This window comes from Glycine soja, chromosome 10 (assembly GCF_004193775.1).
Source record: "Glycine soja cultivar W05 chromosome 10, ASM419377v2, whole genome shotgun sequence".
Lineage (NCBI taxonomy): Eukaryota > Viridiplantae > Streptophyta > Magnoliopsida > Fabales > Fabaceae > Glycine > Glycine soja.
The window spans coordinates 33,460,713-33,475,982 of NC_041011.1; the positions used below are offsets into that span (position 1 = coordinate 33,460,713).

At 36.0% G+C, this 15,270-nt stretch overlaps 1 non-coding gene across 1 annotated transcript; it reads left to right on the plus strand.

The window, feature by feature from the left end:
* Positions 1-12,921: 12,921 nt before the first annotated feature.
* LOC114372807 lies at positions 12,922-13,028 on the plus strand. The gene has a single exon (XR_003658370.1). It is a non-coding gene; the product is annotated as a small nucleolar RNA R71 (small nucleolar RNA).
* The last annotated feature ends 2,242 nt before the right edge of the window (positions 13,029-15,270 follow it).

Here is a 15,270-nt window from a genome sequence, read left to right on the forward strand (position 1 = left end):
TTGTTACCAATGCTTTTATTACTTGTTGACTGTGATTAATGAGTATTGATTTTTGTACAAGTTATGTTCATGATGAGTGAACCTTAAATTCCCATTTGAGATTTAATACAATGATTCTTGCAGATAATTTACATTAATCGTTGTATTGAATCTTGAATTGTCTATTTGGACAATTTGGAAACAATCATATTTTTATAGTACATTCATGTGTAAAGGTTAAGATTATTTTCTTAAATTTGATGAAATTTCGGTACAATGCATTTCTCTTTGTTCTCTGAGTGCATACTTGATTGTCGTGGAATTAATCTCACCGCTTTCATATCGTGTACTTGGAGACCAATGTGAAATGCTGCCAAAATTTTGTCAAATTTTAAAAAAGAGATTTAACCTTAACGTATGAATTTACTATAAAAATGTCTTTCTGAATGGGATAGGGCCACACCTTTAATGTAAAAGTGAGATTTTCATGGATCAAAAAAATTTCTGAGTATCACAGAGTTAATAATTAGATGGATCGAAGTCGGATGAATGCAAATCGCATGAGCCCTACGTGTGAGGAAGGCGTGGAACAATTCTTGGAATTCGCCTCTGAAAGAAGTCAATCGGATGAGGATGAAATTTTTTTTGTCCTTGTATAAATTGTTTAAACGGGAGATGCAAGTACTCGACGACATACGAGAACATCTACTATCTGATGGGATTAAGAAGAATTATACGACATGGATATGGCATGGTAAATTGATAGACATGCAGAGGGAGTCCCAATCTGAACCGCTTGATGTACAAATGAGAGATTTCTTAGAGGAAATGATTGATGATCTTGGACAAGAATCTTTTCAGCAAGCACGTGCCCCTATGTTAATGTGAAGGTCGGATATGGGTGGAGTGACAAAAGCTTCACATCACTTCTTCAAGTGGTGCAGGATATGCTTCCAGAGGAAAACACATTGCCAAAAATTTACTATTAGGCGAAGAAAATACTATGTCCGATGGGTATGGAGTACCGGAAGATTCAAGCATGCCCTAATGATTGCACACTGTACAAAAATGAGTTTGAAGAAATGCACAACTGACCTAGGTGTGGGGTATCATGATACAAAGTGAAGGATGATGGCGAGTGTAGTAGTGATCAAAGCACCAAGAAAGGCCCCCTAGCGAAGGTGTTTTGGTATCTTCTGATCATTCCAAGGTTTAAGCGTCTATTTGCCAATGCAGATGATGCAAAAGACCTTACATGGCATGTAGATGGGAGAAATTACGATGGAATGCTCTGTCATCTGATTGATTCCTCTTAATGGAAGAAGATTAATAGTCTATATCCAGAATTTGCCAAAGAGGCAAGAAATATTAGGCTTAGACTTGCCAGTGATGGAATGAATCCGTATGGCAATTTAAGCACGCAACCCAATTCTTGCCTTATTTTGCTAGTAATTTACAACTTGCTTCCTTGGTTGTGCATGAAGCTAAAATAAATGGTATTGTCTGTGATGATATCGGGCCCAAGACAACCAGGAAATGACATTGATGTTTATCTTAGTCCATTGGTTGAAGACTTGGCAAAGTTATGGGATGAGGGGGTTGCTGTGTTTGATGGGTATCGAAATGAGACATTCAAGTTGCCTGCAATGCTATTTTGTACCATTAATGACTTTCCTACATACGGGAATTTGAGTGGATATAGATTAAGGGCCATCATGCATGCCCTATTTGTGAAGAAGACATAAACTATGTACAACTGAAACATGGAAGAAAAATAGTATACACTCAGCATCAACGTTTTCTGAAAGCTTGTCACCCTTAACTGGTCAACAGGTCCTTGAGTGGGTTGATGGCATCAATAATGTATTTGGAAAGACCTAAAAGAAGAAAAAAAGTAAAAACTTCCATATGGAAGAAGAGGTCAATATTATTTGATCTTCCATACTAGTCCGATCTAGATGTCAGACATTGTATTGATGTTATGCATGTCAAGAAAAATGTCTGTGATAATGTCATCGACATGTTTCTTAACATTCAAGGCAAGAAAAAGGATGGTTTGAATACTCACCAAGATCTAGTTGAGATGGGTATACGAGACCAGTTACATCCAAGGTCTGTTGGTAACAAAATATACTTGCCTCCAGCTTGTTATACTTTGTCCAAAAAGGAAAAGATAAGTTTTTGTCAGTGTCTGTGCCATGTGAAAGTGCCACAAGGATACTCTTCAAATATTAAGAGCCTTGCGCAGTTGAAGGATCTCAAGTTAGTAGGCTTAAAGTTTCATGATTGCCATGTCTTGATGCAACGACTGTTAGCTATGGCAATAGGAGACATTTTGCCAAAGAAATTTAGGCATGCCATAGCTCGCCCGTGTTTTTTCTTTAATGCCATATGTAGCAAAGTCGTTGATCCTCTGAAGTTAGATGAGTTGGAAAATGAGGCTGCTATTATCTTGTGTCATTTGGAGATGTATTTTCCTTAATTTTTTGACATCATGGTTCACTTAATTGTTCATCTAGTGAGGGAAATTAAATGTTGCGGTTCCATTTATTTGCGGTGGATGTACCCGATTGAGTGATACATGAAGATCTTAAAAAGGTATATAAAGAATCTACACTGTTCTGAAGCATCTATTATTGAAAGGTACATTGCAGAAGAAGCTATTGAGTTTTGTTCTGAGTACATGGAAAAGGCAAAACCTGTTGGGATTCTGGAGTCTCGCCTTGACGAGAGAGTGAGAGGTAAAGGTTTAAGGGGATTGCATGTTATCACTCCAACTCTAGAAGAATTGCAACAAGCTCATTTGTATATACTGAATAATAGTAATGAAGTTTTGCCGCACATAGTTTTTCACAAAGCTTTAGTCAAGCAATGTAACCCAAAAATGACCAAGAATAGAGTCTTGAAAAAGAATAACAAGACTTTTGTAATTTAAAGATATAATCTTCGGTGACCATAATGCATCTGAAACATTAAGGAAGTTAGTAGATGGGCCTAAAAGAAATGTTACAACTTGGCAAAGATACGGTATCAACAAGTATTTGTTTTACACAAAATCACAAGACGACAAGAGTACAATGCAAAATAGTGGTGTAAGTCTAAGGGCTAAATCTCAACACTTTGCTATTGTACATGATGACAAACCCTGTGTAGCTTTGATGCCTTACTTTGGAGTCATTGAAGAAATCTGAGAGGTTAATTATGTCAAATTCAGTGTTTGTGTTTTCAAGTATAAGTGGGTAGATAGAAATATCGGTGTGCAAACCGATGATTTTGGATTTACTTTGGTAGATCTGAAGAAGCTTGCTTATCAGAATGATCCTTTCATCATGGCAGAACAAGCTATATAGGTATTTTATATTCAAGATCCTTGTGATGAAAGATGGTCGGTGGTTCTACACGAAAAAACAATTGGTGTTAATATTGAAGATGATGATTCAACCCTTGATACTTGTCTCTCTCCTTTCTCCACACAAATGCTGAGTAACATCAACGGAGAAGAAGAAGTTGATGATGTCCTCGCAAATCATAATTATCATGATGAAGAAGAATTAATTAACATCATATAATGTAATTTATTTTATATTTACTTGCTTTGTTAATTTTAGTTACACAAATTAATATAGTTTTCATACGTTGTTTAATTAATAATGTTTTTTAATAGGCACATGGCTACACCACCCAACTCACCTCCTCCTCCTTCCGAGTCAGCAACACCTTCTTCACTGTCTACGTCGAAGAAGACAAGTAAAACAACACGACTTAGATTGTTGGCTACTAGACCAGTTGGGGTGGGAAGACCAATGGTTAATGTTGATCTTGTCACTAGGAATGTCGATGGTCCCCACAGAAAGAAGTTAAGTACATATTTGGGGATTGTCGCTCACGATAAGGTGAATGTTATATATGACAATTGGAAACAAGTCTTTGTCGCTCAAAAGGATCTGATATGGGAGGATATTTAGGTATTTCAATTAAATGTTGAATGTTGTTTTGTAATAAAAATCCTTATTTGTAATTGACAAACTACAAAATGTATTTATTGTATCGCAAGATGAATTTGATATTCCTGAATCGTCCGATTTGAGGACAAAGCAAAAAATACTTCAGACCATAGGAGAGCGATGGAGCAAATTTAAGTCAGATTTGACCTCCAAATTGGCCCTGACACATGGAAAGGAGGGTGAGGATGATAATGTTTGAGAGAAGTACGAAATAAGCAAAGAGAAGTGGACTCAGTTTTGTCAGCGCCTTATGGGACGTTAGTTGGTTTTCATTGTTTTTTAAACTTTATATTCACGTACTATTGTCAACTGTATTAATTAACCATTATGCGTTATTGTCATAGGATGTTCGAAAGAAGGGGCAAGCCATTTAGTAACAAAACACTACCTCTCACGTGTTGTCTCGTGGGGGTTATGATTTTCTAGAAAAAAAGTTGATGAAGGAGAAGCAAAAGAAACACTTGGAGGAAGCAACCCAATTTGGGAGCACTGAAACAGTCGTTGATCCTCCATCTCCCATTAGACGACATGTGAAGCAGAAGATGGCCCGCACAAAGAAAACTGGCCAAATGACATTTCAAGCAGCAAAGGAAATCGCAGACAAAATTATTTATCATTTTCCTTTGTTAGTGGTCATTTTTTATAATAATTATTGGATGAGTAAACCAATTTTGTTTCGTTTGTTTACTACAAGATTCCTTGGAGGAGCAAGCCTCACAGGGAAGCTTTGTCGCCCATGGACGTCAGGATGTACTGACTGCTGCCATTGGGCGGCCAGAGCACCTTGATCGTGTCCGTGCTGTTGGAGCTGGTGTCATGATCAAACACTACTTTGGAACGACTTCAAGGGGCTCCTGCACCTTTTTGTCCATGGTTTCTGAAGATCTAGAGTAACTGACATAAAATATCAAAGACCAGCTAGAGGAGTCAATCACACAAAAAGTGACTCAACAATTAATGATGTCCTTCAGCTAGATGCGATCCCAAATGTAGTAGCAGATGCAATCACAGGGACTCACACTGTCTCATGAGGCTGAGGTTGGTCCTTCTACTACTTGTGCCAGCACGGTGGAAAGTTGTGTCGATCCCTTGAGGCAGGACCTAGAAATGGGAGACTTAGACAAATGCGGGTTGTATATCGATGACAGTCCTTCCCGAATGGTTGCTCTTAGAAAAGTTTATGAGGGGTCAACGAATGTCCACAACGTTCCTTTGGGAAATGATCAAGTGAAGTTCAATGTTGAGGAAGTTCGAGATGCTGATGCTTGCATTCCTGTACCCAATCAAGTGGTTTAGTTAGCGGAGCAAACACATAACACCTTCCTTGCTTGGCTGACACATCTAGTGAAGCCTTTTTCAGAATAAATATTTCATTTAGTTTTTTTTTAATAATTATTAATAAAGTATTTGTTACAAATCAAGTTTTGACTGTCATTCGCTTAATGTTTATTAACTGTGTAGCATAAACAGGTAGCTGAGGGATCGACGAAACCTGTACATATGCTGGATCCTGACGTTGATCCCCTCTACTTGATGACATTGACCATCCCGTAGTTTTTTCTCAAGATGTTGCAGGTGTCGTGGGATGCTAGCGTGTTTAGGGTGTATAATGATAACTTCCCATTGTACATAAAGTATGAAGATCTTTCTGAAATAGCTCACAGTGGTCAATGTCTGAGCATCTATGTTATACAATTCTGAATTCTGTAAGTCACTTTACATTATTGTATATTACCTAACTGATTGTTTTATATTCATGCATAGTTTACTATATTTAAACAATAATAGGCATATGACTGAGACAACTACGCGAGCGGGGAATGCTGATGTGTATGGATTCCTCGAGTCACAGTCTATACAAAGATATGGGAAATTGCAATTTGAATTAGAAGATTATATTAAGAAATGAATGCAGAATTCACAAAGAGATGTGTACCCAACAACCTACTTGAATGGGTAAGTTAAACTGAACAAATCAATTTAAATCATGCATGTTTTATAATAACTTAATGTTCTCTAATGCAATGCACATTAGCAAATGGTCGTCATTTTACCTAAGGACAATGTTGTCATCTGGTTTTGTTCCGGGCACAATAGGCCTGACAACTACTTGAAAGGAATTATTAACATGTTATTTGTATTTTGTAAGACATTTATTGTATGATTACAATTTGACATCAATATTTTTATTGTATAATACACATGCATGTTTCTCTTAATCAGTGCTTTGAAGGGATTCAACGATAGTCAATGAAGTAAATCTCCAAGGTTGCTGCTAGATGGATCGTAGTTAAAGTAAGTCATTTAAATAATGTTTTATGTTTTAAAAATTAAATTTTATTACGCTTCGGTTAACTTTGAATATGTAAATATTCTATTCAATTTAGTGTAATAAGGCAAAAGGAAGCAATGAGTGCCGGTATTACATAATGCATTGGATGTCAACAATAGTTCTAGGAGGTTTCAAGGATAACTGAGAAATGGTAATTGTTTACTTCAAAACAAATTCAATTTCTTATCATTGTTATTATTTAGACTCATTTACTAACTTATGTTTTATTATATCCTGCAGTATTTTACTAATCAAAGACCATTGGAACAAAGAGAATGAAGGCAATTCGCATTCAGTAGGCAAGATATCATTTGAAAGTTAAAAATCAAACACTAGGAGTTTAAGTAATTTTAGAATTGTAGAGTAGTTATTATGTTAATTTACATTAGTTTACGTATACAAATGATTTTATGTATTGATTTTCATTTTTCTTATAATTCATTATAAATATTCAATTATATATTATGGACAATTTATACTGCTTAATATTTATTATCTGGTCTGGTTCTGCTTTTCAATTTATAGGTTAATTGGGGTAATCACGAAAAAATACAGGATATAAAAAAAATATACAAGAAACAACATCAACTTTTTTAGAAAAACCGATGTTGTCAGTAAAAAACAACGTCGGTTTTCCAAAAAATCGACGTTGTTGTTGACTGACAACATCGATTTTTTTTTTATGAAAATTGATGTGGATTTCTACATATTTTATATTTTTTTTGTGATACAACATCAGTTTTTGTACAAAATTAATGTTATCTAATTTACTAAACATTAGTTTTGGAAAACCGATGTTAATGTTGACACTTAAACGTTGGTAGTTTCTATATCGGTTAATGATCGAGGCCGTACCCGAATCAAATAAACATTAAAATGTAGTAACTAGGAAGTGTTCCTAGGTCGTTTCTCAATGAGCAATGGTAAACGAAATGTTCATAACAGATAGTAGGAAATAGTAACAAATTGGGGGGGGGGGGGAGTTGTTTGCTTTTGTAAATTAAATAACGAGTAAAATTGAATTAGAAAAATATCAGAATTAAAATATGTTGCTTCCCCTTGATTCACAAGCAAGACTCTTATCCTAGGTTGCGAGAATTTATCCTTTATCAGTTTAACCACTTAATCCAACCCTAAATTAAATTACTAAGCGAAATTTAACATAAGACATTCATTATGTGATTAAGCAACATATACACCAATTACTCATAAACGATCATTAAGCATTAACGTAAATTAAGCGCATAGACAATTAATCAAGCACTGTAATAATAGAACCTCAAAGAGAACTGTGCTTGATCCTCAAGAGAAAGCAACGCTGGGGACTTAGCCTTCCATTAATCAATAGAGAACGAACTTATAAATTGAGGAACAAAATTTTATTGCTACTGGAATTGTAAAACGAAAAGATGTCTCAAAGAAAAACCTAAAACTAAAACAAAAACGAAAATAGGAGAGAGAGAAGAGAGGGCCTAAACTAGAACCTTGGTGCTGTTATATAGTTTTCCAGCCCCAAAGCTTACAAATCTGTTTTAAATCCAAGCCCATAAATAAATTAAATTCAAATCTAGATAAGATAAGATCTAGATTAAATAATATCTAGATGAGATCAAATCTAAAAAATATCTAGATAAGATAAAGATAAGATAAGATATAATTTTGTAGAATAAAATAGTCTGCCCTCTTCAAGTCCAAGCCCAATTCTGGATTCAAGCCCAATGCTTCATTAATTCCTGAAATTAGATTAAAAACATCAAATTAGCTGAATGGGCCCAAATAATAAAATTGCCTAATTAATTTGACAATTAAGACTAATCAGTACTTAAAATGGTGCACAAAGGGTTAAGAAATAAGAGAAAATAATGGCACATCAAAACCCCCATACTTAGCCTTTTGCACTCCTGTGCAAAATGAAATAAAGAACAAAATCCAAGGATATCAAAGAGAGACAGACAAAACATTTACATATATCTCAATGAACATCAAGGAATGAAAGGAATTGGTAACATCTAACATGAAGAGATCCAAATAGTCAAGACATTCGTGAAAATCATCCAAGCAACCCAATCATGGCAAAATAGTTAATCAGCTCAATAATGAAAAGTGATAAAGCCTCACAAGATATACACTATATCTCTCAAGTGTCTAGGCTACTGTTTACTCTCGAAGCACCCATGAAGACAAACACCACATAGACTTAGCAAAATTCTAAAATTGACAACAACTTGACAAACACATGCACATGAGGATCAAAAGGTCTTTAAAGGTTGTAATGGGGCCAAGGACAAGGTAGGGAAGAAAAATATGGAATGAGTAGCTAAATCCCAGAGGAGTAGAGGAGCAATGGGGAATAAGTGGAAATTAAGTACAAGCAGTAAACCCAAACCCTCTAATATCAACAAAATCAACCAAGGCTCCCAAATCAAGTCCTCATAACAAGACCTCATTTATTCATCTTCACTTTTTTTCTTCTTTTTTTCTGGTTTTTTTTAATAGTACGAATTTGCTGAATTTGCAGAAACTGAAAATTTTTTTTTGATTTTTTTTTCGATTGAATAGTATGAAATTGAAGATTAAAGCAAGAACTAGGCAATATACAGATACGTCAAGCATGGCCAAAATAAAACATTAAGCATGGCCAAAAATTATATCTTCCAATGAAACATACCTCCCTCCACACTTATTCCCAAAACAATTCCAAAGCTCAAAAATTCCTTATGGGTAAGGTGATATCATGGTTTTTCACTTAAGGCTTGTAATGAGCTTCAAAACAAAGAGAGGGGAACATAGGCTCAAAGGGGCTATTAAAGGAATTAATTCAAGGTAAGTCCATTTGGCTAGAAGTTTATAAGAACAAAATTGCCTAAATCATTTCCAAATATGCATGTGAATTAGGAAGCATCAACAAGAATCAAGCCAAGGCTATTGTGCAAGCAATCAATGGGGCAAAACACACCAAAAGATTATGATGATGGATGGCTCAAATTCTCACAAAGGTAAACTTATCACTTTCAAATTAAGCTTTCAAAACTATCATGACATGTAGAGGAAAAACAAGGATTTCAAATCACAAAATGTCAAGAGACTTTTATTTTCAGAACAATTACCCATTTCTTGAACATATCCTATAATTCAAAGAAAAATATGCAAAGTTGTACATGCAAACAGAATTGACCTAAAATATTAAACTAGAAACTCAACATAACTAACAAAACTAACAAATTTAACACAAACAAAACTAACAAAACTAGCAAAACCAAAACCAAAGAACACTCCCCCCCATACTTAAACAACACATTGTCCTCAATGTAGCACAATTAAAAGATTAAAAGCAATTAAACCATCAAATAGAATCAGACAAATGTAATAAAAGTAAAGAAGAAGATAGGAAAACAAAAACTCCCTAAGTCATGGTGGAAAAGAAGTAAGCTGAAGTAAGGAGATCTTTTGAGCAATGACAACCCCCAATGTGTAATTGAATGCATCGCACATTAACTCAAATGGGGTTGTCCAATCAGGTGCCTGAATGATAGGGGTGGTAGTTAGTGCTCTTTTGAGGCAATGAAAGGCCTCTTTGCATTTATCATTAAAGTCAAACTCCACCTCCTTTCGCACCTCTCGCACGCAAGAGGGGTAAGGCAATTGTGAAATAACAAATTTTTTTGAAGGATCTACTTCAGTGCCCTTATTGGAAATAATGTGGCCTAAAACTATACCTTGCTCAACCATAAAATGACATTTTTCAAAATTTAGAACAAGGTTAGTTTCAGTGCATCTATTCAAAACCTTTTCTAGACTATCCAAACAATCATCAAAAGAGGATCCATACACAGCGAAATCATCCATAAACACCTCTATGCAATTTTCTAAAAAATCACTAAAAATACTAATCATGCACCACTGGAAGGTACCAAGGGCATTGCACAAGCCGAAAGGCATCCTCCTATAGGCAAAAGTGCCGAAGGGGTAGGTGAATGTGGTCTTTTCCTGATCCTCAGGAGCAATAGGGATTTGCATATAACCAGAAAAACTATCAAGGAAATAGTAGTGAGATTTACCTGCCAGGCGTTCAAGCATCTGGTCAATGAATGGCAGGGGAAAATGACCCTTTTTGGTGACCTGGTTCAGCCTCCTATTGTCAATGCAGACTTTCCAACTGTTTTGCACCCGAGTAGGAATCAACTCCTCCTTCTCATTTTTGATCACGGTGAGGCCGGTTTTCTGCGGGACTACCTAGACGGGACTCACCCATTGGCATTGGCTGTCGGAGATAGGGTAAATGATTTCAGCTTGCAAAAGCTTGGTTACCTCCTTCTTCACTATATCAAGAATCACCGGGTTGAGTCTTCTCTGTGGTTGTCTTACTAGTTTAGCCCCATCCTCTAAATTTATCCGATGCATACATGTGGATGGGCTAATACCAAGAATGTTTGCCAGGGTCCAGCCTATAGCCTTCTTATGCTCCTTAAGAACTGATAACAGCTTCTCCTCTTGCTCATCAGCAAGGGAGGCAGATATAATTACTGGAAAACTTTTGCTATCATCCAAGTAAGCATATTTTAAATTTGATGGCAGAGGCTTCAATTCTGGTGTAGGCGGCTGGATAATGGTAGAAAGAGATGATTTCTCATCCTGTACCTCATAAAGAAAGTCAGAGGTATGTGTACTTCCTGAAACATGGTTAGTTCTATCTGACTCTATAAAATCAATCTCAAGAGGTAAAACATCACCAGACATGTAATCAATATCAAATTCAGATTCACTCTCAGCATCAAATTCAGGCATATGATCAAGTACAAATTTAGATTCAATGCATGAAGAGTGACAGGCATGCAGATTAGAATGAAGATCAGTCATGTATTCATCAACAATATGGTCAATTATTTCAACACGAAATACAGAAAGATCTTCAGATGGGTGTTTCATAGCATCAAGAATATTAAAATGAACAGTTATATCACCAAACTCCATAAATAGTGTGCCTGCAAATACATCTATCTTAGTTATAGCAGTTTTCATAAAAGGTTTGCCTAGAATGATGGGAACTGATCCTTTAGAAAATCCCTCCTCCATATTCAAAATATAAAAATCAACAGGGAAAATCAGCTCACCAAGTCTAACTAAGACATCCTCTATGAAACCAACAAGATAGGCAAAACTTCTATTAGCTAAATGAATTACCACATCAGTTGACTGCAAAGGACCTAGAGATAGAGAGTTAAAAATAGACAGAGGCATAACACTAACAAAAGCTCCTAAATCTAGCATGGCATTGTCAAACTTATTGTTCCCTATAATACAAGGTATGTTGAATGTACCGGGATCTTTACATTTTTCAAGGATTTGGGGAACAGATTTACAAATCAATGCGGAGACATTTCTGCCCATACTAATTCTTTCACTTCCTTTAAGCTTCCGCTTATTAGTGCACAGCTCCTTCAAGAATTTAGCATATCTTGGAATTTGCTTTATTGCATCCAGTAGAGGTATGTTTACTTTACTTTTCTAAATGTTTCCAAGATCTCCTTCTCTGCCTCTTCCATTTTTTTGTTGGAAATTTCTCTTGGAGGGAATGGGAGAGGGATATGCTGCTTCTCTTTAGATTCACCTGCATAGAAATTGTTAGGTAACTTACTCTTTAAATTTTTGTCATCATCTTTTTCTAGAGTAGAGTGAGGTTGGGCAGGTTCATTGGCAGATGAGGGAGATGCTACTGGTTGAGGTCCTTGACACTACTTTCCTTACCACAATGTAATGGCACTCACATTTTTGGGATTCTAGACAGATTGAAAAGGTAATCTATCATAATTCTGGGACTGTTGTTGATTTAACTGTGTAGCCAACTGTCCCACCTGATTAGTTAAGCTCTGAATGGAGGCTCTGGTCTCTTGTTGAAACTGCATGTTTTGCATAGTCATTTGCCTCACAAGTTCTTCAAGGGAAGGTTACGGAGGGGCCTCAACTGTTTGCTGTTATTGTTGTTGCTGGATTGGTGGAGGAACATATGGTCTGCTTGGGCCAGCAGCATTCTGAAAATAAGGTTGTTGTTGTTGTTGTTGTTGTTGCCGCTGTTGTGAAGGATTCGACCATCTAAGGTTGGGATGATTCCTCCACCCAGGATTGTACTTGTTGCTGGAGAGGTCATAATTGTTCTGTTGTGGCTAATTTTGGGTCTGAAGTTAAGGAGGTCTGTTGTAGATGTTTGCAACATAAGCTTTAGGCTGTTCAATTGCTTCAGATTGTTGCACAGAAGGGCAAATGTCTATGTGGTGGTCGGCAAAGGAGCATAAACCACAGAGTCTGGCGACAGGTGTAGATTTTTGATTCATGGCCAGTTGGGTTACCAGGTTAACCAAGACATCTAGTTTACCTTCAAGCTTCTTAGTCTCACCTGATGAATTTTTGGCTACTTCATGCACTCCTCTAATGACAATAGCATCACTTCTGGCACTAAATTGCTGGGAGTTTGAAGCCATTTTCTCAATTAAATTTCTGGCTTCAGCAGGGGTCATGTCTCCAAGGGCTCCAGCACTGGCAGCATCTATCATACTTCTCTCCATGTTGCTGAGTCCTTCATAAAAATATTGGAGAAGAAGCTGCTCTGAAATCTGGTGGTGAGGGCAACTGGCACATAATTTCTTAAATCTCTCCCAGTATTCATATAGGCTCTCTCGGCTGAGTTGTCTAATACCTGAAATATCCTTTCTGATGGTCGTGGTCTTGGAAGCAGGGAAAAATTTTCCTAAGAATACTCTCTTGAGGTCATCCCAGCTCGTGATGGACCATGGAGCAAGGTAATATAGCCAGTCCTTTGCCACTCCCTTTAAAGAATGAGGAAAGGCCTTCAGAAATATGTGATCCTCCTGGACATCTGGTGGTTTCATGGTGGAGCAGACAATATGGAATTCTTTCAGATGCTTGTGTGGGTCTTCACCTGCAAGGCCATGAAACTTTGGAAGCAAATGGATCAGTCCAGTTTTAAGAACATATAGGACATCCTCATCATGGTATTGGATGCACAAGCTTTCGTAGGTGAAATCAGGTGCAACCATTTCCCTTAGAGTCCTCTCACGAGGTAGAGGTTGTGCCATATTCTCAGAATGAACAAAATCATAATGTTTAAAACTATAATGCTCAAAATCACCAATAACAGAATGCTCAGGATGCTCAAAAGGTACTAAATGATGTCTAACTAATCTATGAAATGTCCTATCTATCTCAGGATCAAAGGGTTGTAAGTCAGATGGATTTCCTCTAGTCATACACTAAATTCAGCATGCACAATTAGTTGCCTTCTTATGCAAGTAATAGTGTAGGTTTGAACTACAACTACTATTAAATGATATCCAAATGACTTGAAATTTTGTGAGAAACCTTATAAAACGATGAGAAGATAGCACAAAAAATTTCACTGAAAATTCAAAGTCTAACTATATAAGCTAAAAATGATAAGTCAAGAAAAATAAGGGAATAATACTTGGAAAATAAAAAAAATTTGACAGAATTGCAATTTTTGGAAGAAGGAGACCTCAGCCAAAAATAACAACTCTAGCTACCAAAACAAAAAATCTTAATTAATTCAGCAAGGGTAGTCTCTAAAATCCGTTGCTAAGGGATTTCCACTACTACTCAGTTTTGCCGCAAGCAAAAATGGTCGCAAAATCCGTCGCAAAATACTATTCACAGCAAAACACCAAAAACTGAAACAGGGGAAGCGCTTAACAGAAAAATTAAAACATAACACACACACTAACACAACCACAAGAATTAAACACTAACACGACACTAGCTATTATGAACCTTTGGACACTGCTCCTCGGCAACGACGCCAAATTTGATCAAGGCCGTACCCGAATCAAATAAACATTAAAATGTAGTAACTAGGAATTGATCCTAGGTCGTTTCCAAAAGAGCAATGCTAAACCAAATGTTCATAACAGATAGTAGGAAATAGTAACAAATTGGGGGGGGGGGGGGTTGTTTGCTTTTGTAAATTAAATAGCGAGTAAAATTGAATTAGAAAAATATCATAATTAAAATACGTTGCTTCCCCTTGATTCACAAGCAAGTTTCTTATCCTAGGTTGCGAGAATTTATCCTTTATTAGTTTAACCACTTAATCCAACCCTAAATTAAATTACTAATCAAAATTTAACATAAGGCATTCATTATGTGATTAAGCAACACATACACCAATTACTCAGAAACGATCATTAAGCATGAACGTAAATTAAGCGCAGAGACAATTAATCAAGCACCAAGCATGCATGAATTAATAGGAACAAATTTAGAGTAATTAGTGAAGAGGAAAAACTTAACAGAATTTAACAGTAATAATATAACCTCAAAGAGAACTGTGCTTGATCCTCAAGAGAAAGCAACGTTGGGGACTTAGCCTTCCATTAATCAATAGAGAACGAACTTATAAATTGAGGAACGAAATTTTATTGCTACTGGAATTGTAAAACGAAAAGATGTCTCAAAGAAAAACCTAAAACTAAAAAAACGAAAATAGGAGAGAGAGAAGAGATGGCCTAAACTAGAACCTTGGTGCTGTTATATAGTTTTCCATCCCCAAAGCTTACAAATCTGTTTTAAATCCAAGCCCATAAATAAATTAAATTCAAATCTAGATAAGATAAGATAAGATCTAGATTAAATAATATCTAGATGAGATCAAATCTAAATAATATCTAGATAAGATAAAGATAAGATAAAATCTAATTTTGTAGAATAAAATAGTCTGCCCTCTTCAAGTCCAAGCCCAATTCTGGATTCAAGCCCAATGCTTCATTAATTCCTGAAATTAGATTAAAAACATCAAATTAGCTGAATGAGCCCAAATAATAAAACTGCCTAATTAATTTGACAATTAAGACTAATCAGTACTTAAAATGGTGCACAAAGGGTTAAAAAATAGGAGAAAATAATGGCACATAAGTTAATAATCGATGT